A 25,573-nucleotide genomic window follows, 5' to 3' on the forward strand; every position below is an offset into this window, starting at 1 on the left:
GGCCTTTTGTGGGGCATGCCCCAAAGAATTCAGCTCTTTTGCATTCAATAAATACAATCCCCCCCCCCCCCTTACAACCCACCACCCACATACCCCTATTCTAAACCCACCCAAACCCCCCTTAAAAAATCCTAACACTACCCCCCTGAAGATCTCCCTACCTTGTCTTCACCACACCGGGCCGAACTCCTGATCCGATCCGGGCGATGTCGTCCTCCAAGCGGCAAAGAAGAAATCTTCCTCCGGCGATGTCGTCCTCCAAGCGGCAAAGAAGAATTCTTCCTCCGGCGACGTCTTCCTCCAAGCGGCAGCAAAGTCTTCATTCTTCCGGCGGCATCTTCAATCTTCTTTCTTCGCTCCGCCGCCGCGGAGCATCCATCCCGGCCGACTGCTAAACTTGGAATGAGGTACCTTTAAATGACGTCATCCAAGATGGCGTCCGCCGAATTCCGATTGGCTGATAGGATTCTATCAGCCAATCGGAATTAAGTTAAAAAAATCTGATTGGCTGATTGAATCAGCCAATCAGATTCAAGTTCAATCCGATTGGCTGATCCAATCAGCCAATCAGATTGAGCTCGCATTCTATTGGCTGATCGGAACAGCCAATAGAATGCGAGCTCAATCTGATTGGCTGATTGGATCAGCCAATCGGATTGAACTTGAATCTGATTGGCTGATTCAATCAGCCAATCAGATTTTTTTAACTTAATTCCGATTGGCTGATAGAATCCTATCAGCCAATCGGAATTCGGCGGACGCCATCTTGGATGACGTCATTTAAAGGTACCTCATTCCAAGTTTAGCAGTCGGCCGGGATGGATGCTCCGCGGCGGCGGAGCGAAGAAAGAAGATTGAAGATGCCGCCGGAAGAATGAAGACTTTGCTGCCGCTTGGAGGAAGACGTCGCCGGAGGAAGAATTCTTCTTTGCCGCTTGGAGGACGACATCGCCGGAGGAAGATTTCTTCTTTGCCGCTTGGAGGACGACATCGCCCGGATCGGATCAGGAGTTCGGCCCGGTGTAGTGAAGACAAGGTAGGGAGATCTTCAGGGGGGTAGTGTTAGGATTTTTTAAGGGGGGTTTGGGTGGGTTTAGAATAGGGGTATGTGGGTGGTGGGTTGTAATGGGGGGGGGGGGGATTGTATTTATTGAATGCAAAAGAGCTGAATTCTTTGGGGCATGCCCCACAAAAGGCCCTTTTAAGGGCTGGTAAGGTAAAGAGCTATGAACTTATTTTAATTTAGAATAGGGCAGGGAATTTTTTTTATTTTGGGGGTTTATTATTTTATTAGGGGGCTTAGAATAGGTGTAATTAGCTTAAAAATCTTGTAATCTTTTTTTTTTTTTTGTAATTTAGTGTTTGTTTTTTTTTGTAATTTAGTTTAGTTAATTTAATTGTATTTTTAGATAGATGTTTGTAGTTTATTACATTTATTGATAGTGTAGGTGTATTTATTTTACAGGTAATTGGGTAATTATTTTAACTAGGTAGATATTAAATAGTTAATAACTATTTAATATCTATTATACCTAGTTAAAATAATTAACTATTTACCTGTAAAATAAATATTAACCCTAACATAGCTACAATGTAATTATTAATTATATTGTAGCTATCTTAGGGTTTATTTTATAGGTAAGTATTTAGATTTAAATAGGAATATTTTAGTTTATAAATTAATTAGATTAATTTAATATAAATATAGTTAGGGGTGTTAGGGTTAGATAGAGTTAATATAGTTAATATAAATACTATAGTAACTATATTAACTATATTAACCCTAATATAATTAGGGTTAATATAGTTAATATATATAATGTAATAACTATATTAACTATAATATACTTAGGGTTAATATAGATAACATAGCTGGCGGCGGGGTAGGTAGATTAAATTAGGGGTTAATAATTTTTATATAGGTGGCGGCGGTGTAAGGGGTCAGATTACGGGATAGATAAGGTAGATGGCGGCGGTTTTAGGGGCTCACAGTAGGGGGTTAGTTTATGTAGATGGCGGCGGGGTCGGGGAGCGGCGTTTTAGGGGGTAATAACTTTATTAGGGATTTCGGGGGGGGGGGATCGCGGTTGACAGGGAGATAGACATTGCGCATGCGTTAGGTGTTAGGTTTATTTTAGAAGATTGCGGTTGACAGGGAGATAGACATTGCGCATGCGTTAGGTGTTAGGTTTATTTTAGAAGATCGCGGTTGACAGGGAGATAGACATTGCGCATGCGTTAGGTGTTAGGTTTATTTTAGCAGCTAGTTTAGGGAGTTACGGGGCTCCAATAGTCAGCGTAAGGCTTCTTACGGCTGCTTTTTGTGGCGAGGTGAAAATGGAGTAAGTTTTCTCCATTTTCGCCACGTAAGTCCTTACGCTGCATATTGGATACCAAACTGCGCGGGTTTGGTATACCTGCCTATAGCCCAAAAAACTGCGGGCGACGGCAGAAATATACGGGCGTAACTTCTAGGTTACGCCGTATATAGGATACCAAATTTTGCGGGCGACGCTTTATATCGGATCGACCCCATGGTTTGATGGGGTAATTTACATTGGCCGGCTTCAGAAATGTCCCAAATAGGACATGGGTGCATGATGACAGATGTGAAAATTTCAAGTTGGAAAACTGGAATGTGTCCCCTAAAAATAAGGCCTATTAGCCCCCGGAGAACCTGACACCTATACATGGGTGGCATCACTGTACTCAGGAAATGCTGCTGAAGACATGTTGGGGTGTTATTTGGCAGTAACCCTTAACATTCTCAGTAAATGTATTCTTAAATTGCTATTTTGTCAAAAAAAAAAAAAAAATTTTCTTCAAAATTTGGCATAGATTGGTGGTAAAATGGATGCATGAAAAAAAGTCAAAATACCCCAAGTTTAATACCTTAGGTTGTCTTCATTTAAAAAATATATACATTTGAATGATGATTCAGGGATTCCTGACAGATATCAGTGTTCCAATGTAACTATTGCTATTTTTGAAAAAAAAAAAAAAAAAAAAATGGTTTGGAAATAGCAAAGTGCTACTTGTACTTATTGCCCTATGACTTGCAAAAAAAGCAAAGAACATGTAAACATTGGGTATTTCTAAGCTCAGGACAAAATTTAGAAACTATTTAGCATGGTGTTTCATGGTGGTTGTAGATGTGTAAGAGATTTTGAGGGTCAAAGTTAGAAAAAGTGTTTTTTTTTTATTTTTTCCTCATATTTTTTAATTTTTTTATATTAAATTATAAAATTTTATAAAAATAATGGTATCTTTAGAAAGTTCATTTAATGGCAAGAAAAACGGTATTTAATATGTGTGCGTACAGTAAATGAGTAAGAGAAAAATTACAACTAAACACAAACACCGCAGAAATGCAAAAATAGCCTTGGTCCCAGACGGTCAACAAATTGAAAAGTGGTCTGGTCACTAAGGGGTTAAAGAATCTACATTGTACATAGCAATGCATATTTTGTCAAGAAGATGTGGTAAACACCTGATAGCCGGCAAAAACCTTGCTGGCCTAGCAGGGCTCATGGAACTGAATGCTGCACCGGAATTATGCCCCAGTCTGGCGCTTCTAAAAAGCGGTGCTTATCCAGCGGGGTGCAAGGTATCGTGTTGCCCTTTTAGTATGTTATCAGCAATTTAATGATGCACTAGGGGATTGTTTGGGGTGCTACCTTCTGGGAGCAATTGAGGACTATTTAAGATGTATTGAAGTGTCCCGTATTCCTCCCAGAAGGGAGCACCCCCAAACAAGTGGTATCCCCAGGTGCCTCATCAAATTGCTGACAAGATACTAAAAGGATGCTTTGTTCCCCTGCACTATGATCGATGAGCACCCATTTTAATATGTGCCAGACCGGGGTGCAATTCTAGTCTGGTACTCAGTTCCAGGAGCAGTTGGACACCAGGGTTTAGCAAATCTCCATGACACCTCATTCAAACATTGTTTATAATTTTAGTGACATACAATAGCTCCTATAGTTATAATGGGGAGGTTTACTATTTAGTATACGTTATTATATCCAAAAAAAGCAAAATGTATAGACTCCAATCCAAAAGAAAATATTTTTATTGCTTACATAGGATAGGATACAAGCAAACACAACGTTTTGGGGAAACACCCCTTAATCATGTGATAAAGGATGTCCTAACCTTAGTTACCTTTATAGAAAAGTTCAGAGTATTCCAGCACCAAGGTAGCCCCTGATTGAGGGTTGCAGATGTGCAGGTGTGCAAGCTGACCAAGACCAGCACATCGTTCTCCAGTAAATACAGGTTCCAAAAAAGAGAATAGCAGCACCACCAATATTGAAGTAAAAAAGTATTTATTTAAGCCAACATAGTAAAGTGACAATGTTTCTGATTTACATGACTAAGGATATAAATCTGCAAAACATTGTCACTTTACTATGTTGGCTTAAATAAATACTTTTTTACTTCAATAGTAGTGGTGCTGCTATCCTCTTTTTTTGGAACTTTAGTTATCTTTATAGTAGCATACCTGCTTTAACTCTTGATGTACCAAATACATTTTTAGTCTTACACACAGCAATCTCTAGTAGAAAATAAAGGTTAAAAACAAATATATGGTTGAAGCAAAGAGAAAACACAACCTAAAGTTTTAACAATGTAACAATATTCAATCTCATGATGAATAAACAAGTAACTCACAATTCAACACATTAAATTAGCTTGAACTTCAATGAATAACAAATACTGCCATAAATAAAAAACAGACCAATTTATTCCCCTATTCATAACCTTAAGTTCTAATCTATCAAGTGGAAAAATAAAATATGTTTCACAACAATAACTCCCTATTCCCACTTCTTCTTGGAACATTATACTTTATTATGGTCAGGTAGTTGGCAGACAGTAGGCAGTATGTGGGAGTTAGCTGAGGCATTCCAGGGAAGTGTAGGTTAGACATTACATAAGTGTAGGCGGTATTAGGGACTTAGCTTAACATTCCAGGGGTGTGTAGGTTAGGCATAACGTAGGTGTAGGCTGTCAGGGGGTGTTAGCTGGGTGGTGCAGGGGGAGTGTAGGTTAGCTCTGATGTAGTTGTAGGCCTTCGTTGGGTGGTAGCGAGGCGGAGTAGGGGTAGTGTAGCTTAGATGTGACGTGGGTATAGATGTTCAGAGGGAGTTAGTAGGGTGAGCTTGGGGGAATAGGATGTGGATATGTGGCCACCAGTGTGTTATGTCCGAATCAGTGAAGTGCAGGTTGCGAGGAGGGTAGCGGTCAGGTTTGTCTTGCCAGCTATCAGCTTGCAAGACTTACATTGCCTGAGGTAATTAGTGTCGGTGTAGGGCAACTTAGGTCCCGCCGGCAATATATGGAGTGTGCCTACATGGAAACTATTTACTGAGTTCACTATTTGCACCCTGTAAAACAGGACCCTCTCCCCAGTCACAGCAAAATGCAGACAAGAGGTGATGTCGGTGATGCGGGTGGTGATCTTAAGCTCCCATTGACTTCATGGGAGAGACATCGCTGCACGCCGGCACTACTCAGCCACGCCCGTTTTCTTTGAAAATATCAACAAAATGATGGCCTGGGAGGCTGACAAGGCTAGTAAAGCAGTTTCTAGTCGGTCTGTCGATATTTTGAATACCGGGGCCTACGTTTTTGACAACTAGGTAAATGCAACAAAGCACAATTTTTACACAAAAGCAAGAGGTGTGTAGAGTCCTTTTAAAAAATGCTAAAATGCTTGCTAGAAATAAAAAGTGTTTTGCTTTAAGAAATTCACAAATCCAGTTAATGGTTTGAGGAGAGAGATTAATGAACTTGAAGCAAGAACTGACAGACTGGAAGCTAAGGTGGGAGATAATAAGAATCTGCTTTCCTGCAATTAGATGCAAATGTAAAAATTATACTTTGTACTGGATAAGATTAATGATCTTGAAGAAACGGCCAGAAAGAAGAAGAAAATTCAAATGCAAGGTATTTAAAACAGCACTCGTGAACTGAAAGATATTAGAAAGAAAACCATGTGACCTATAAACCCAGTTTATCTCCCTCCGGTCCTATAAATGAAATAAAACCTGCAGCCGGTAGGTTTTATTTAAAGGGACACTGAACCCAAATTTTCCTTTCATGATTCAGATAAAGCATGCAATTTTAAACAACTTTCTAATTTACTCCTATTATAATTTTTTCTTCGTTCTCTTGCTTTCTTTATTTGAAGCTATTTTTTGGTTCAGAACCATGGAAATCACTTGTTTATTGGTGGATGAATTTACCCACCAATCAGTAAGAACACAGTGTGTTCACCAAAAATGGGCCGGCATCTAAACTTACATTCTTGCATTTCAAAAAAAGATACCAAGAGAATGAAAATAATTTGATAATAGGAGTAAATTAGAAAGTTGCTTAAAATTGCATGCTCTATCTGAATCATGATAGAAAAAAAAATTGGTTCAGTGTCCCTTTAATTTTAGCACCATACTTTTGAATTTCTCAGCTAAATAGAAAGTCACCGATAGATGGCGCTAGTAAAACCCTTTGTCGGATATATCCCGACATAGGACCTAAAAGGGTTAAAGAAATTTGATATGCACATTTTTTTCCTTTCATATAATTTTAACTTTTTTTTCCAATTTACTTTCCTATCTTGGTATCTTTTGTTGAAAAGCAGGTAGGTAGGCTCCGAAGCATGCACGTGTCTAGAACATTATATGGCAGCAGTTTTTTAAGATTACATTAACCTACATAGGTATGCTAATCAACAAAGAATACCATTAGAGCAAAGCAATTCTGTTAATTGAAGGACATTGGAAATTGTATGCTCTGTCTGCATTACAAACAAAAAGTTAGTTTTGTGTCCTTTAAGACTATCTGAATCTATATTCTATAGCCAAATGATGAGAAGTTCCTTTAAAAGCAGCTTTGTTAGAATTAAAATATCATTCCAAGTGAAGATCTTCCTTTTTTATTTATTGAACATATTTCCTGCATCATCAACCGTGAAGCATCTGGTATGCATATTATACTAATTAAATGTGCATTCAGATTTGGATGAATGTAAAAAATGGCAAATGTTTTAATTTCCATAGCGTTTATAAAACTAAGGGAATAACAACGCTATACAATGGGGCACACACAAATATATAACAAATGATAGAAAAAATACCACCTCATACAAATACTAAAAAGAGGGAATAAAACAATCCCAACTATGGTGACAGATTCCTGCATTATTTGCAGGATTATCCTCTAGTAAAGGTGTTGCAGGGTAAGGTACCTTTGAGTATTAATATGAATATATGCTTTTTTACTGCAGTATACTAATTAGAAGCTGGCCATGCTTGTAAATAATAATTTGTATTAAATAATATTCATGTAACACTTTTATGCCATCCTTGGGTGAGCTGCGAGTGTGGTTCAGATGTATATATGCACACAATAAATTAATTTGAATTGATTTTTTGAGTATTTATACTTTCTGAGTGCTGAAATCCCTGTCTATTTAGAGGGTTATAATATATATTCTCCATTTTTGAAATGGTATATATATATATATATATATATGTTTATATGTGTGTACAAATGTACTTATATGTGTATTAACTATTTACAAACATATAAACACATTTCCCTACCCCCCCCCCCCTTGCCTCAAAGCTTTTTGAAAAGCTAGTATATGCACGTCTATCACATTTCCTTACATTAAACTCCCTCCTTGACTCACTGCAATCTAGATTTCACCCCCAACATTCCACAGAGGTAACAATCATTAAGTTTACCAACAACCTACTTACAGCAGAATCAAAAGGCCAGTAACCTCTGCTAATCCTCCTTGTTCTGTCTGCATCCTTTGATACTGTTGACAACCCTATTTTACTCCGAACCCTCCAATCCTTTGGCATTTGCGACACAACCCTCTTGTGGTTCTCTTCTTACCTGTCTAACCTTAACTTTAGTGCAGCCTTCTCTTGTGCATCCTCTGCCCCTTTACCATTTTCTGTTGTGGTACCACAAGGATCTATCCTTGGTTCCCTTCTCTTCTCAATCTATACTTTATCATTAGGTTTCTTATTAAAGTCCCATGGGTTTCAATATCATTTGTATGCTTATGAAACCCAAATCTACCTCTCTGTACCAGACCTTCCCCTTCCTTGCTAGCTTGTGTCACTAACTGTCTTTCTCATCCTGGGTGTCCTATCACTATAACTGTTGATAATTCCATAATTACCCCACAAGCCTGATGCATTGGGATCCCACTTGACTCAGAACTTTCTTTCACTCCTCAATTCCTCCTGCTTTCACCTTAAAAACATCTCTAAAATGTGACATTTCCTCACAAAACATACAACTAAGATTGTAATCTCATTCTTCCCCAACTTGACCACTGCAATTCCATCCTCTCTGGTCTACCTAACTGCCGTCTTGCTCCTTTACAATCCATAAAGAATGCCTTTGCCAGGCTTGTCTTCCTTACACGTCTCTCTCCTCTAGCCTCCAGAATTTAAAAACACAATTCTGAATCTGACATTCAATGCCCTCAATTGCACTGCTCCCCCCCCCTATATCTCAGACCTTTTCTTCAGATACTCTCCCTCCCGTTCCCTTCACTTGACATGCTTGATGTCAGGTCTGGAGAGTGAAGAATATTTGCAAAGGCATATTTGTTTACAGGCTCTTGTTTATTTAATGGGGCTAGTGAAACTTTCTTGCTTTTAGGCATAATGACTGATGAAAAATACAAGAACTGGTATCACAGGCAGAATACTTACAAGGCCAAGTATAAGTGTTGCTGGAACACAGGATACAGCAGAGGCTGAGCAATGGCAGCTCACAGCAGAGGCTGCTCAATGACAACTCACAGCAGAGGCTGCTCAATGACAACTCACAGCAGAGGCTGCTCAATGACAACTCACAGCAGAGGCTGCTCAATGACAACTCACAGCAGAGGCTGAGCAATGGCAGCTCACAGCAGAGGCTGCTCAATGACAACTCACAGCAGAGGCTGAGCAATGACAGCTCAAAGCAAAGGCTGAGCAATGGCAGCTCACAGCAAAGGCTGCTCAATGACAGCTCACAATGGAAGCTCACAGCAGAGGCTGCTCAATGACAACTCACAGCAGAGGCTGCTCAATGACAACTCACAGCAGAGGCTGAGCAATGGCAGCTCACAGCAGAGGCTGCTCAATGACAACTCACAACAGAGGCTGCTCAATGACAACTCACAGCAGAGGCTGCTCAATGACAGCTCACAATGGAAGCTCACAGCTGAGGCTGCTCAATGACAGCTCACAGCAAAGGCTGAGCAATAACAGCTCACAGCAGAGGCTGCTCAATGACAGCTCACAGCAAAGGCTGAGCAATAACAGCTCACAGCAGAGGCTGAGCAATGGCAGCTAACAGCAGAGGCTGAGCAATGAAAGCTCACAGCAGAGGCTGAGCAATGACAGCTCACAGCAGAGGCTGAGCAATGAAAGCTCACAGCAGAGGCTGAGCAATGACAGCTCACAGCAAAGACTGAGCAATGGCAGCTCACAGCAGAGGCTGAGCAATGGCAGCTAACAGCAGAGGCTGAGCAATGAAAGCTCACAGCAGAGGCTGAGCAATGGCAGCTCACAGCAGAGGCTGAGCAATGGCAGCTAACAGCAGAGGCTGAGCAATGGCAGCTAACAGCAGAGGCTGAGCAATGAAAGCTCACAGCAGAGGCTGAGCAATGGCAGCTCACAGCAGAGGCTGAGCAATGGCAGCTCACAGCAGAGGCTGAGCAATGGCAGCTCACAGCAGAGGCTGAGCAATGGCAGCTCACAGCAGAGGCTGAGCAATGGCAGCTCACAGCAGAGGCTGAGCAATGGTAGCTCACAGCAGTGGCTGAGCAATGGCAGCTCACAGCAGAGGCTGAGCAATGGCAGATCACAGCAGGGGCTGAGCAATGGCAGCTCACAGCAGAGGCTGAGCAATGGCAGCTCACAGCAGAGGCTGAGAAATGACAGCTCACAGCAGAGGCTGAGCAATGGCTGCTCACAGCAGAGGCTGAGCAATGGCAGCTCACAGCAGAGGCTGAGCAATGACAGCTCACAGCAGAGGCTGAGCAATGGCAGCTCACAGCAGAGGCTGAGCAATGACAGCTCACAGCAAAGGCTGAGCAATGGCAGCTCACAGCAGAGGCTATGCAATGACAGCTCACAGCAGAGGCTGAGCAATGGCAGCTCACAGCAGAGGCTGAGTAATAACAGCTCGCAGAAGAGGCTGAGCAATGGCAGCTCACAGCAGAGGCTGCGCAATGGAAGCTCACAGCAGAGGCTGCGCAATGGAAGCTCACAGCAGAGGCTGAGCAATGGCAGCTCACAGCAGAGGCTGAGCAATGGCAGCTCACAGCAGAGGCTGAGCAATGGCAGCTCACAGCAGAGGCTGAGCAATGGCAGCTCATAGCAAAGGCTGCTCAATGACAGCTCACAGCAGAGGCTGAGCAATGGCAGCTCACAGCAGAGGCTGAGCAATGGCAGCTCACAGCAGAGGCTGAGCAATGGCAGCTCACAGCAGAGGCTGAGCAATGGCAGCTCACAGCAGAGGCTGAGCAATGGCAGCTCACAGGCTTGTCTTCCTTACACGTCTCTCTTCATCTGCTGCACCTCTCTGCCAATACCTTCACTGGCTTCCTCTAGCCTCCAGAATTTAAAAACACAATTCTGAATCTGACATTCAAGGCCCTCAATTGCACTGCTCCCCCCTATATCTCAGACCTTGTCTCCAGATACTCTACCTCCCGTTCCCTTCACTTGACATGCTTGATGTCAGGTCTGGAGAGTGAAGCTTATTTGCAAAGGCATATTTGTTTACAGGCTCTTGTTTATTTAATGGGGCTAGTGAAACTTTCTTGCTTTTAGGCATAATGACTGATGAAAAATACAAGAACTGGTATCACAGGCAGAATACTTACAAGGCCAAGTATAAGTGTTGCTGGAACACAGGATACAGCAGAGGCTGAGCAATGGCAGCTCACAGCAGAGGATGAGCAATGGCAGATCACAGCAGAGGCTGTGAAATGGCAGATCACAGCAGAGGCTGTGAAATGGCAGCTCACAGCAGAGGCTGAGCAATGGCATCTCACAGCAGAGGCTAAGCAATGGCAGCTCACAATGGCAGCTCACAGCAGAGGCTGAGCAATGGCAGCTCATAGCAGAGGCTGAGCAATGGAAGCTCACAGCAGAGGCTGCGCAATGGAAGCTCACAGCAGAGGCTGATCAATGGCAGCTCACAGCAGAGGCTGAGCAATGGCAGCTCACAGCAGAGGCTGAGCAATGGCAGCTCACAGCAGAGGCTGAGCAATGCATCTCACAATGGCAGCTCACAGCAGAGGCTGAGCAATGGCAGCTCACAATGGCAGCTCACAGCAGAGGCTGAGCAATGGCAGCTCACAGCAGAGGCTGAGCAATGGCAGATCACAATGGCAGCTCACAGCAGAGGCTGAGCAATCACAGCTCACAGCAGAGGCTGAGCAATGGCAGCTCACAGCAGAGGCTGAGCAATGGCAGCTCACAGCAGAGGCTGAGCAATGGCAGCTCACAGCAGAGGCTGAGCAATGGCAGCTCACAGCAGAGGCTGAGCAATGGCAGCTCACAGCAGAGGCTGAGCAATGGCAGCTCACAGCAGAGGCTGAGCAATGACAGCTCACAGCAGAGGCTGAGCAATGGCAGATCACAGCAGAGGCTGAGCAATGGCAGCTCACAGCAGAGGCTGTGCAATGGCAGATAACAGCAGGGGCTGAGCAATGGCAGATCACAGTAGAGGCTGAGCAATGGCAGCTCAGAGCAGAGGCTGAGCAATGGCAGCTCACAGCAGAGGCTGAGCAATAGCAGCTCACAGCAGAGGCTGTGCAATGACAGCTCACAGCAGAAGCTGAGCAATGGCAGATCACAGCAAAGGCTGAGCAATGGCATCTCAAAATGGCAGCTCACAGCAGAGGCTGAGCAATTGCAGCTCACAGCAAAGGCTGAGCAATGCAGCTCACAGCAGAGGCTGAGCAATGGCAGCTCACAGCAGAGGCTGAGCAATGGCAGCTCACAGCAGAGGCTGAGCAATGGCAGCTCACAGCAGAGGCTGCGCAATGGCAGATCACAGCAGAGGCTGAGCAATGGCAGCTCACAGCAGAGGCTGAGCAATGGCAGCTCAAAGCAAAGGCTGAGCAATGGCATCTCACAATGGCAGCTCACAGCAGAGGCTGAGCAATGGCAGCTCACAATGGCAGCTCACAGCAGAGGCTGAGCTATGGCTGCTCATAGCAGAGGCTGAGCAATGGCTGCTCATAGCAGAGGCTGAGCAATTGGAGCTCACAGCAGAGTCTGAGCAATGGCCTCTTACAATGGCAGCTCACTGCAGAGGCTGAGCAATGGCAGCTCACAGCAGAGGCTGAGCAATGGCAGCTCACAGCAAAGGCTGAGCAATAGCAGCTCACAGCAGAGGCTGAGAAATAGCAGCTCACAGCAGAGGCTGAGCAATGGCAGCTCACAGCAAAGGCTGAGCAATAGCAGCTCACAGCAGAGGCTGAGAAATAGCAGCTCACAGCAGAGGCTGAGCAATGGCAGCTCACAGCAGAGGCTGAGCAATGTCAGCTCAAAGCAGAGGCTGAGCAATGACAGTTCACAGCAGAGGCTGAACAATGGCAGCTCACAGCACAGGCTGAACAATGGCAGATCACAGCAGAGGCTGAACAATGGCAGCTCACAGCAGAGGCTGTGCAATGGCAGCTCACAGCAGAGGCTGAGCAATGGCAGCTCACAGCAGGGGCTGAGCAATGGCAGATCACAGCAGAGGCTGTGCGATGACAGCTCACAGCAGAGGCTGAGCAATGACAGCTCACAGCAGAGGCTGAGCAATGAAAGCTCACAGCAGAGGCTGAGCAATGACAGCTCACAGCAGAGGCTGAGCAATGGAAGCTCACAGCAGAGGCTGAGCAATGACAGCTCACAGCAGAGGCTAAGCAATAGCAGCTCACAATGGCAGCTCAAAGCAGATGCTGAGCAATGGCAGCTCATAGCAGAGGCTGAGCAATGGCTACTCACAGCAGAGGCTGAGCAATGGCATTTCACAATGGCAGCTCACAGCAGAGGCTGAGCAATGGCAGCTAACAGCAGAGTCTAAGCAATAGCAGCTCACAGCAGAGGCTGTGCAATGACAGCTCACAGCAGAGGCTGAGCAATAGCAGCTCACAGCAGAGGCTGAGCAATGACAGCTCACAGCAGAGGCTGAGCAATGGCAGCTCACAGCAGATGCTGAGCAATGACAGCTCACAGCAGAGGCTGAGCATTGACAGCTCACAGCAGAGGCTGAGCAATGGAAGCTCACAGCAGAGGCTGCGCAATGGAAGCTCACAGCAGAGGCTGAGCAATGAAAGCTCACAGCAGAGGCTGAGCAATGGCAGCTCACAGCAGAGGCTGAGCAATGGCAGCTCACAGCAGAGGCTGCGCAATGGCAGCTCACAGCAGAGGCTGCGCAATGGCAGATCACAGCAGAGGCTGAGCAATGGCAGCTCATAGCAAAGGCTTTGCAATAGCAGCTTACAGCAGAGGCTGAGCAATAGCAGCTCACAGCAGAGGCTCTGCAATGACAGCTCACAGCAGAGGCTGAGCAATGTCAGCTCACAGCAGAGGCTGAGCAATGGCAGCTCACAGCAGAGGCTGAGCAATGGAAGCTCACAGCAGAGGCTGAGCAATGACAGTTCACAGCAGAGGCTAAGCAATTGCAGCTCAAAATGGCAGCTCACAGCAGAGGCTGAGCAATGGCAGCTCACAATGGCAGCTCAAAGCAGAGGCTGAGCAATGGCAGCTCATAGCAGAGGCTGAGCAATGGCAGCTCACAGCAGAGGCTGAGCAATGGCAGCTCACAGCAGAGGCTGAGCAATGGCATTTCACAATGAAAGCTCACAGCAGAGGCTGAGCAATGACAGCTCACAGCAGAGGCTGAGCAATGGAAGCTCACAGCAGAGGCTGCGCAATGGAAGCTCACAGCAGAGGCTGAGCAATGACAGCTCACAGCAGAGGCTAAGCAATTGCAGCTCAAAATGGCAGCTCACAGCAGAGGCTGAGCAATAGCAGCACACAATGGCAGATCATAGCAGAGGCTGAGCAATGGCTACTCACAGCAGAGGCTGAGCAATGGCATTTCACAATGTCAGCTCACAGCAGAGGCTGAGCAATGGCAGCTAACAGCAGAGTCTAAGCAATAGCAGCTCACAGCAGAGGCTGAGCAATAGCAGCTCACAGCAGAGGCTGAGCAATGACAGCTCACAGCAGAGGCTGAGCAATAGCAGCTCACAGCAGAGGCTGAGCAATGACAGCTCACAGCAGAGGCTGAGCAATGACAGCTCACAGCAGAGGCTGAGCAATGACAGCTCACAGCAGAGGCTGGGCAATGGCAGCTCACAGCAGAGGCTGAGCAATGAAAGCTCACAGCAGAGGCTGTGCAATGGAAGCTCACAGCAGAGGCTGCGCAATGGAAGCTCACAGCACAGGCTGAGCATTGACAGCTCACAGCAGAGGCTGAGCAATGAAAGCTCGCAGCAGAGGCTGTGCAATGGAAGCTCACAGCAGAGGCTGAGCAATGAAAGCTCACAGTAGAGGCTGAGCAATGACAGCTCACAGCAGAGGCTGTGCAATGGCAGCTCACAGCAGAGGCTGCGCAATGGCAGATCACAGCAGAGGCTGAGCAATGACAGCTCACAGCAGAGGCTGCGCAATGGCAGCTCACAGCAGAGGCTGAGCAATGACAGCTCACAGCAGAGGCTGAGCAATGACAGCTCACAGCAGAGGCTGAGCAATGACAGCTCACAGCAGAGGCTGAGCAATGACATCTCACAGCAGAGGCTGAGCAATGACAGCTCACAGCAGAGGCTGAGCAATGGAAGCTCACAGCAGAGGCTGCGCAATGGAAGCTCACAGCAAAGGCTGAGCAATGACAGCTCACAGCAGAGGCTGAGCAATGGCAGCTCACAGCAGAGGCTGAGCAATGGCAGCTCAAAGAAAAGGCTGAGCAATGGCAGCTCAAAGAAAAGGCTGAGCAATGGCAGCTCACAGCAACAGCTGAGCAATGCCATCTCACAATAGCAGCTCACAACAGAGGCTGAGCAATGGCAGCTCATAGCAGAGGCTGAGCAATGGCAGCTCACAGCAGAGGGTGCACAATGGCAGATCACAGCAGAGGCTGAGCAATGGCAGCTCACAGCAGAGGCTGAGCAATGGCTACTCACAGCAGAGGCTGCGCAATGGCAGATCACAGCAGGGGCTGCGCAATGGCAGATCACAGTAGAGGCTGAGCAATGGCAGCTCACAGCAGAGGCTGAGCAATGGCAGCTCACAGCAGAGGCTGAGCAATGGCAGCTCACCGCAAAGGGAAGGCTGCTCAATGACAGCAAACAATGGAAGCTCACAGCAGATGCTGAGCAATGGCAGCTCACAGCAGATGCTGAGCAATGGCAGCTCACAGCAGAGGCTGAGCAATGGCAGCTCACAGCAGAGGCTGAGCAATGGCAGCTCACCGCAAAGGGAAGGCTGCTCAATGACAGCAAACAATGGAAGCTCACAGCAGATGCTGAGCAATGGCAGCTCACAGCAGATGCTGAGCAATGGCAGCTCACAGCAGATGCTGAGCAATGGCAGCTCACAGCAGATGCTGAGCAATGGCAGCTCACAGCAGAGGCTGAGCAATGGCAGCTCATAGCAAAGGCTGCACAATGGCAGATCACAGCAGAGGCTGCGCAATGGCAGATCACAGCAGAGGCTGAGCAATGGCAGCTCATAGCAAAGGCTGCGCAATGGCAGCTCACAGCAGAGGCTTAGCAATGGCAGCTCACAGCAGAGGCTGAGCAATGGCAGCTCATAGCAGAGGCTGAGCAATGGCAGCTCACAGCAGAGGCTGAGCAATGGCAGCTCACAGCAGAGGCTGAGCAATGGCAGCTCACAGCAGAGGCTGAGCAATGGCAGCTCACAGCAGAGGCTGAGCAATGGCAGCTCAGAGCAGAAGCTGAGCAATGGCAGCTCAGAGCAGAGGCTGAGCAATGGCAGCTCACAGCAGAGGCTGAGCAATGGCAGCTCACAGCAGAGGCTGAGCAATGGCAGCTCACAGCAGAGGCTGAGCAATGGCAGCTCACAGCAGAGGCTGAGCAATGGCAGCTCACAGCAGAGGCTGAGCAATGGCAGCTCACAGCAGAGGCTGAGCAATGGCAGCTCACAGCAGAGGCTGAGCAATGGCAGCTCACAGCAGAAGCTGAGCAATGGCAGCTCAGAGCAGAGGCTGAGCAATGGCAGCTCACAGCAGAGGCTGAGCAATGGCAGCTCAAAGCAGAGGCTGCGCAATGGCAGCTCACAACAAAGGCTGAGCAATGGCAGCTCAAAGCAGAGGCTGAACAATGGCAGTTCACAGCAGAGGCCGCACAACGGCAGCTCACAGCAGAGGCTCAGCAATAGCAGCTCACAGCAGAGAATGAGCAATGGCAGCTCACAGCAGAGGCTGAGCAATGGCAGATCACAGCAGAGGCAGAGCATTGGCAGCTCACAGCAGAGGCTGAGCAATGGCAGCTCATAGCAGAGGCTGAGCAATGGCAGATCACAGCAAAGGCTGAGCAATGGCAGCTCACAGCAAAGGCTGAGCAATGGCAGCTCACAGCAAAGGCTGAGCAATGGCAGCTCACAGCAACAGCTGAGCAATGACAGCTCACAGCAGAGGCTGAGCAATAGCAGCTCACAGCAGAGGCTGAGCAATGACAGCTCACAGCAGAGGCTGAGCAATGACAGCTCACAGCAGAGGCTGAGCAATGACAGCTCACAGCAGAGGCTGGGCAATGGCAGCTCACAGCAGAGGCTGAGCAATGAAAGCTCACAGCAGAGGCTGCGCAATGGAAGCTCACAGCAGAGGCTGCGCAATGGAAGCTCACAGCAGAGGCTGAGCAATGAAAGCTCACAGCAGAGGCTGAGCAATGACAGCTCACAGCAGAGGCTGAGCAATGAAAGCTCACAGCAGAGGCTGCGCAATGGAAGCTCACAGCAGAGGCTGAGCAATGGAAGCTCACAGCACAGGCTGCGCAATGGCAGATCACAGCAGAGGCTGCGCAATGGCAGCTCACAGCAGAGGCTGCGCAATGGCAGCTCACAGCAGAGGCTGAGCAATAGCAGCTCACAGCAGAGGTTGAGCAATGACAGCTCACAGCAGAGGCTGAGCAATGACAGCTCACAGCAGAGGCTGAGCAATGACAGCTCACAGCAGAGGCTGAGCAATGACAGCTCACAGCAGAGGCTGAGCAATGACAGCTCACAGCAGAGGCTGAGCAATGGAAGCTCACAGCAGATGCTGCGCAATGGAAGCTCACAGCAGAGGCTGAGCAATGACAGCTCACAGCAGAGGCTGAGCAATGGCAGCTCACAGCAGAGGCTGATCAATGGCAGCTCATAGCAGAGGCTGAGCAATGGCAGCTCAAAGAAAAGGCTGAGCAATGGCAGCTCACAGCAACAGCTGAGCAATGCCATCTCACAATAGCAGCTCACAGCAGAGGCTGAGCAATGGCAGCTCATAGCAGAGGCTGAGCAATGGCAGATCACAGCAGAGGCTGAGCAATGGCAGCTCACAGCAGAGGCTGCGCAATGGCAGATCACAGCAGGGGCTGAGCAATGGCAGATCACAGTAGAGGCTGAGCAATGGCAGCTCACAGCAGAGGCTGCGCAATGTCAGATCACAGCAGAGGCTGAGCAATGGCAGCTCACAGCAGAGGCTGAGCAATGGCAGCTCACCGCAAAGGGAAGGCTGCTCAATGACAGCTCACAATGGAAGCTCACAGCAGATGCTGAGCAATGGCAGCTCACAGCAGATGCTGAGCAATGGCAGCTCACAGCAGAATCTGAGCAATGGCAGCTCACAGCAGAGGCTGAGCAATGGCAGCTCATAGCAAAGGCTGCGCAATGGCAGATCACAGCAGAGGCTGCGCAATGGCAGATCACAGCAGAGGCTGAGCAATGGCAGCTCATAGCAAAGGCTGCGCAATGGCAGCTCACAGCAGAGGCTTAGCAATGGCAGCTCACAGCAGAGGCTGAGCAATGGCAGCTCATAGCAGAGGCTGAGCAATGGCAGCTCACAGCAGAGGCTGAGCAATGGCAGCTCACAGCAGAGGCTGAGCAATGGCAGCTCACAGCAGAGGCTGAGCAATGGCAGCTCACAGCAGAGGCTGAGCAATGGCAGCTCACAGCAGAGGCTGAGCAATGGCAGCTCACAGCAGAGGCTGAGCAATGGCAGCTTACAATGGCAGCTCACAGCAGAGGCTGAGCAATGGCAGCTCAGAGCAGAAGCTGAGAAATGGCAGCTCAGAGCAGAGGCTGAGCAATGGCAGCTCAGAGCAGAGGCTGAGCAATGGCAGCTCAAAGCAGAGGCTGAGCAATGGCAGCTCACAGTAGAGGCTGAACAATGGCAGCTCACAGCAGAGGCTGCACAACGGCAGCTCACAGCAGAGGCTCAGCAATAGCAGCTCACAACAGAGGCTGAGCAATAGCAGCTCACAACAGAGGCTGAGCAATGACAGCTCACAGCAGAGGCTGAGCAATGGCAGCTCACAGCAGAGGCTGAGCAATGGCAGCTCATAGCAGAGGTTGAGCAATGGCAGATCACAGCAAAGGCTGAGCAATGGCAGCTCACAGCAACAGCTGAGCAATGGCATCTCACAGCAGAGGCTGAGCAATAGCAGCTCACAGCAGAGGCTGAACAATGGCAGCTCACAGCAGAGGCTGAGCAATAGCAGCTCACAGCAGAGGCTCAGCAATAGCAGCTCACAGCAACAGCTGAGCAATGGCAACTCACAGCAGAGGCTGAGCAATAGCATCTCACAGCAGAGGCTGAGCAATAGCAGCTCACAGCAACAGCTGAGCAATGGCAACTCACAGCAGAGGCTGAGCAATAGCAGCTCACAGCAGATGCTGAGCAATGACAGCTCACAGCAGAGGCTGAGCATTGACAGCTCACAGCAGAGGCTGAGCAATGGAAGCTCACAGCAGAGGCTGCGCAATGGAAGCTCACAGCAGAGGCTGAGCAATGAAAGCTCACAGCAGAGGCTGAGCAATGACAGCTCACAGCAGAGGCTCAGCAATAGCAGCTCACAACAGAGGCTGAGCAATAGCAGCTCACAACAGAGGCTGAACAATGGCAGCTCACAGCAGAGGCTGTGCAATGGCAGCTCACAGCAGAGGCTGAGCAATAGCAGCTCACAGCAGAGGCTGAGCAATGGCAGCTCACAGCAGAGGCTGAGCAATAGCAGCTCACAGCAGAGGCTGAGCAATGGCAGCTCACAGCAGAAGCTGAGCAATGGCAGCTCACAGCAGAGGCTGAGCAATGGCAGATCACAGCAGAGGCTGTGAAATGGCAGCTCACAGCAGAGGCAAAGCAATGGCAGCTCACAGCAGAGGCTGAGCAATGGCAGCTCACTGCAGAGGCTGAGCAATGGTAGATCACAGCAGGGGTTGAGCAATGGAAGCTCACAGCAGAGGCTGTGCAATGACAGCTCACAGCAGAGGCTGAGCAATGGCAGCTCACAGCAGAGGCTGAGCAATGGCAGCTCACAGCAGAGGCTGAGCAATAACAGCTCACAGCAGAGGCTGAGCAATGGCAGCTCACAGCAGAGGCTGAGCAATGGCAGCTCACAGCAGAGGCTGAGCAATAGCAGCTCACAGCAGAGGCTGTGCAATGACAGCTCACAGCAGAAGCTGAGCAATAGCAGCTCACAGCAGAGGCTGAGCAATGGCAGATCACAGCAGAGGCTTTGAAATGGCAGGTCACAGCAGAGGCAAAGCAATGGCAGCTCACAGCAGAGGCTGAGCAATGGCAGCTCACTGCAGAGGCTGAGCAATGGTAGATCACAGCAGGGGTTGAGCAATGGAAGCTCACAGCAGAGGCTGCGCAATGGCAGCTCACAGCAGAGGCTGAGCAATGGTAGCTCACAATGGCAGCTCACAGCAGAGGCTGAGCAATGGCAGCTCACAGCAGAGACTACACAATGACAGATCACAGCAGAGGCTGAGCAATGGCATCTCACAATGGCAGCTCACAGCAGAGGCTGAGCAATGGCAGATCACAGCAGAGGCTGAGCAATGGCAGTTCATATCAGAGGCTGAGCAATGGCAGCTCACAGCAAAGGCTGAGCAATGGCAGCTCACAATGGCAGCTCACAGCAGAGGCTGAGCAATGGCAGCTCACAGCAAAGGCTGAGCAATGGCATCTCACAATGGCCGCTCACAGCAGAGGCTGAGCAATGGCATCTCACAATGGCCGCTCACAGCAGAGGCTGAGCAATGGCAGCTCACAATGGCAGCTCACAGCAGAGGCTGAGCAATGGCAGCTCACAGCAGAGGCTGCACAATGGCAGATCACAACAGAGGCTGAGCAATGGCAGATCACAGCAGAGGCTGAGCAATGGCAGATCACAGCAGAGGCTGCGCAATTGCAGCTCACAGCAGAGGCTGAGCAATTGCAGCTCACAGCAAAGGCTGAGCAATTGCAGCTCACAGCAGAGGCTGAGCAATGGCAGCTCACAGCAGAGGCTGAGCAATGGCAGCTCACAGCAGAGGCTGAGCAATGGCAGCTCACAGCAAAGGCTGAGCAATGCAGCTCACAGCAGAGGCTGAGCAATGGCAGCTCACAGCAGAGGCTGAGCAATGGCAGCTCACAGCAGAGGCTGTGCAATGGCAGCTCACAGCAGAGGCTGAGCAATGGCAGCTCACAGCAGAGGCTGAGCAGTGGAAGCTCACAGCAGAGGCTGAGCAATGGCAGCTCACAGCAGAGGCTGCGCAATGGCAGATCACAGCAGAGGCTGAGCAATGGCAGCTCACAGCAGAGGCTGCACAATGGCAGATCACAGCAGAGGCTGAGCAATGGCAGCTCAAAGCAAAGGCTGAGCAATGGCATCTCACAATGGCAGCTCACAGCAGAGGCTGAGCAATGGCAGCTCACAATGGCAGCTCACAGCAGAGGCTGAGCAATGGCAGCTCACAATGGCAGCTCACAGCAGAGGCTGAGCTATGGCAGCTCATAGCAGAGGCTGAGCAATGGCAGCTCATAGCTGAGGCTGAGCAATTGGAGCTCACAGCAGAGTCTGAGCAATGGCCTCTTACAATGGCAGCTCACTGCAGAGGCTGAGCAATGGCAGCTAACAGCAGAGGCTGAGCAATGGCAGCTCACAGCAGAGGCTGAGCAATGGAAGCTCACAGCAGAGGCTGAGCAATGACAGTTCACAGCAGAGGCTAAGCAATTGCAGCTCAAAATGGCAGCTCACAGCAGAGGCTGAGCAATGGCAGCTCACAATGGCAACTCAAAGCAGAGGCTGAGCAATGGCAGCTCATAGCAGAGGCTGAGCAATGGCAGCTCACAGCAGAGGCTGAGCAATGGCAGCTCTCAGCAGAGGCTGAGCAATGGCAGATCACAGCAGAGGCTGTGCGATGACAGCTCACAGCAGAGGCTGAGCAATGACAGCTCACAGCAGAGGCTGAGCAATGAAAGCTCACAGCAGAGGCTGAGCAATGACAGCTCACAGCAGAGGCTGAGCAATGGAAGCTCACAGCAGAGGCTGAGCAATGACAGCTCACAGCAGAGGCTAAGCAATAGCAGCTCACAATGGCAGCTCAAAGCAGATGCTGAGCAATGGCAGCTCATAGCAGAGGCTGAGCAATGGCATTTCACAATGGCAGCTCACAGCAGAGGCTGAGCAATGGCAGCTAACAGCAGAGTCTAAGCAATAGCAGCTCACAGCAGAGGCTGTGCAATGACAGCTCACAGCAGAGGCTGAGCAATAGCAGCTCACAGCAGAGGCTGAGCAATGACAGCTCACAGCAGAGGCTGAGCAATGGCAGCTCACAGCAGATGCTGAGCAATGACAGCTCACAGCAGAGGCTTAGCATTGACAGCTCACAGCAGAGGCTGAGCAATAGAAGCTCACAGCAGAGGCTGCGCAATGGAAGCTCACAGCAGAGGCTGAGCAATGAAAGCTCACAGCAGAGGCTGAGCAATGACAGCTCACAGCACAGGCTGCGCAATGGCAGCTCACAGCAGAGGCTGCGCAATGGCAGCTCACAACAAAGGCTGAGCAATGGCAGCTCACAGCAGAGGCTGAACAATGGCAGCTCACAGCAGAGGCTGCACAACGGCAGCTCACAGCAGAGGCTCAGCAATAGCAGCTCACAACAGAGGCTGAGCAATAGCAGCCCACAACAGAGGCTGAGCAATGACAGTTCACAGCAGAGGCTGAGCAATGGCAGCTCACAGCAGAGGCTGAGCAATGGCAGCTCACAGCAGAGGCTGAGCAATGGCAGCTCATAGCAGAGGCTGAGCAATGGCAGATCACAGCAGAGGCTGAGCAATGGCAACTCACAGCAGAGGCTGAGCAATGGCAGCTCACAGCAGAGGCTGAACAATGGCAGCTCACAGCAGAGGCTGAACAATGGCAGCTCACAGCAGAGGCTGTGCAATGGCAGATAACAGCAGAGGCTGAGCAATGGCAGATCACAGCAGAGGCAAAGCAATGGCAGATCACAGCAGAGGCTGAGCAATGGCATCTCACAGCAGAGGCTGAGCAATGGCAGCTCATAGCAGAGGCTGAGCAATGGCAGCTCACAGCAAAGGCTGAGCAATGGCATCTCAAAATGGCAGCTAACAGCAGAGGCTGAGCAATGGTAGATCACAGCAGGGGTTGAGCAATGGCAGCTCACAATGGCAGCTCACAGCAGAGGCTGAGCAATGGCAGCTCACAGCAAAGGCTGAGCAATGGCATCTCACAATGGCCGCTCACAGCAGAGGCTGAGCAATGGCCGCTCACAGCAGAGGCTGAGCAATGGCAGCTCACAGCAGAGGCTGAGCAATGGCAGCTCATAGCAGAGGCTGAGCAATGGCAGCTCACAGCAGAGGCTGAGCAATGGCAGATCACAACAGAGGCTGAGCAATGGCAGATCACAGCAGAGGCTGCGCAATGGCAGCTCACAGCAGAGGCTGAGCAATTGCAGCTCACAGCAAAGGCTGAGCAATTGCAGCTCACAGCAGAGGCTGAGCAATGGCAGCTCACAGCAGAGGCTGAGCAATGGCAGATCACAGCAGAGGCTGAGCAATGGCAGCTCACAGCAGAGGCTGAGCAATGGAAGCTCACAGCAGAGGCTGAGCAATGACAGTTCACAGCAGAGGCTAAGCAATTGCAGCTCAAAATGGCAGCTCACAGCAGAGGCTGAGCAATGGCAGCTCACAGCAGAGTCTGAGCAATGGCCTCTTACAATGGCAGCTCACTGCAGAGGCTGAGCAATGGCAGCTAACAGCAGAGGCTGAGCAATGGCAGCTCACAGCAGAGGCTGAGCAATGGAAGCTCACAGCAGAGGCTGAGCAATGACAGTTCACAGCAGAGGCTAAGCAATTGCAGCTCAAAATGGCAGCTCACAGCAGAGGCTGAGCAATGGCAGCTCACAATGGCAACTCAAAGCAGAGGCTGAGCAATGGCAGCTCATAGCAGAGGCTGAGCAATGGCAGCTCACAGCAGAGGCTGAGCAATGGCAGCTCTCAGCAGAGGCTGAGCAATGGCAGATCACAGCAGAGGCTGTGCGATGACAGCTCACAGCAGAGGCTGAGCAATGACAGCTCACAGCAGAGGCTGAGCAATGAAAGCTCACAGCAGAGGCTGAGCAATGACAGCTCACAGCAGAGGCTGAGCAATGGAAGCTCACAGCAGAGGCTGAGCAATGACAGCTCACAGCAGAGGCTAAGCAATAGCAGCTCACAATGGCAGCTCAAAGCAGATGCTGAGCAATGGCAGCTCATAGCAGAGGCTGAGCAATGGCATTTCACAATGGCAGCTCACAGCAGAGGCTGAGCAATGGCAGCTTACAGCAGAGTCTAAGCAATAGCAGCTCACAGCAGAGGCTGTGCAATGACAGCTCACAGCAGAGGCTGAGCAATAGCAGCTCACAGCAGAGGCTGAGCAATGACAGCTCACAGCAGAGGCTGAGCAATGGCAGCTCACAGCAGATGCTGAGCAATGACAGCTCACAGCAGAGGCTTAGCATTGACAGCTCACAGCAGAGGCTGAGCAATGGAAGCTCACAGCAGAGGCTGCGCAATGGAAGCTCACAGCAGAGGCTGAGCAATGAAAGCTCACAGCAGAGGCTGAGCAATGACAGTTTACAGCAGAGGCTGCGCAATGGCAGCTCACAGCAGAGGCTGCGCAATGGCAGCTCACAACAAAGGCTGAGCAATGGCAGCTCACAGCAGAGGCTGAACAATGGCAGCTCACAGCAGAGGCTGCACAACGGCAGCTCACAGCAGAGGCTCAGCAATAGCAGCTCACAACAGAGGCTGAGCAATAGCAGCCCACAACAGAGGCTGAGCAATGACAGCTCACAGCAGAGGCTGAGCAATGGCAGCTCACAGCAGAGGCTGAGCAATGGCAGCTCATAGCAGAGGCTGAGCAATGGCAGATCACAGCAGAGGCTGAGCAATGGCAGCTCACAGCAGAGGCTGAGCAATGGCATCTCACAATGGCAACTCACAGCAGAGGCTGAGCAATGGCAGCTCACAGCAGAAGGTGGGCAATGGCAGCTCACAGCAGAGGCTGTGCAATGGCAGATAACAGCAGAGGCTGAGCAATGGCAGATCACAGCAGAGGCTGCGCAATGGCAGCTCACTGCAGAGGCTGAGCAATGGTAGATCACAGCAGAGGCTGCGCAATGGCAGCTCACAGCAGAGGCTGAGCAATGGCAGATCACAGCAGAGGCTGAGCAATGGCATCTCACAGCAGAGGCTGAGCAATGGCAGCTCACAGCAGAGGCTGAGCAATGCAGCTCACAGCAGAGGCTGAGCAATGGCAGCTCACAGCAGAGGCTGAGCAATGGCAGCTCACAGCAGAGGCTGTGCAATGACAGCTCACAGCAGAGGCTGAGCAATGGCAGCTCACAGCAGAGGCTGAGCAATGGCAGCTCACAGCAGAGGCTGAGCAGTGGAAGCTCACAGCAGAGGCTGAGCAATGGCAGCTCACAGCAGAGGCTGCGCAATGGCAGATCACAGCAGAGGCTGAGCAATGGCAGCTCACAGCAGAGGCTGCACAATGGCAGATCACAGCAGAGGCTGAGCAATGGCAGCTCAAATCAAAGGCTGAGCAATGGCATCTCACAATGGCAGCTCACAGCAGAGGCTGAGCTATGGCAGCTCATAGCAGAGGCTGAGCAGTGGCAGCTCATAGCAGAGGCTGAGCAATTGGAGCTCACAGCAGAGTCTGAGCAATGGCCTCTTACAATGGCAGCTCACTGCAGAGGCTGAGCAATGGCAGCTCACAGCAGAGGCTGAGCAATGGCAGCTCACAGCAGAGGCTGAGCAATGGAAGCTCACAGCAGAGGCTGAGCAATGACAGTTCACAGCAGAGGCTAAGCAATTGCAGCTCAAAATGGCAGCTCACAGCAGAGGCTGAGCAATGGCAGCTCACAATGGCAGCTCAAAGCAGAGGCTGAGCAATGGCAGCTCATAGCAGAGGCTGAGCAATGGCAGCTCACAGCAGAGGCTGAGCAATGGCAGCTCTCAGCAGAGGCTGAGCAATGGCAGATCACAGCAGAGG

This window comes from Bombina bombina, chromosome 4 (assembly GCF_027579735.1).
Source record: "Bombina bombina isolate aBomBom1 chromosome 4, aBomBom1.pri, whole genome shotgun sequence".
Taxonomy (NCBI): Eukaryota; Metazoa; Chordata; class Amphibia; order Anura; family Bombinatoridae; genus Bombina; species Bombina bombina.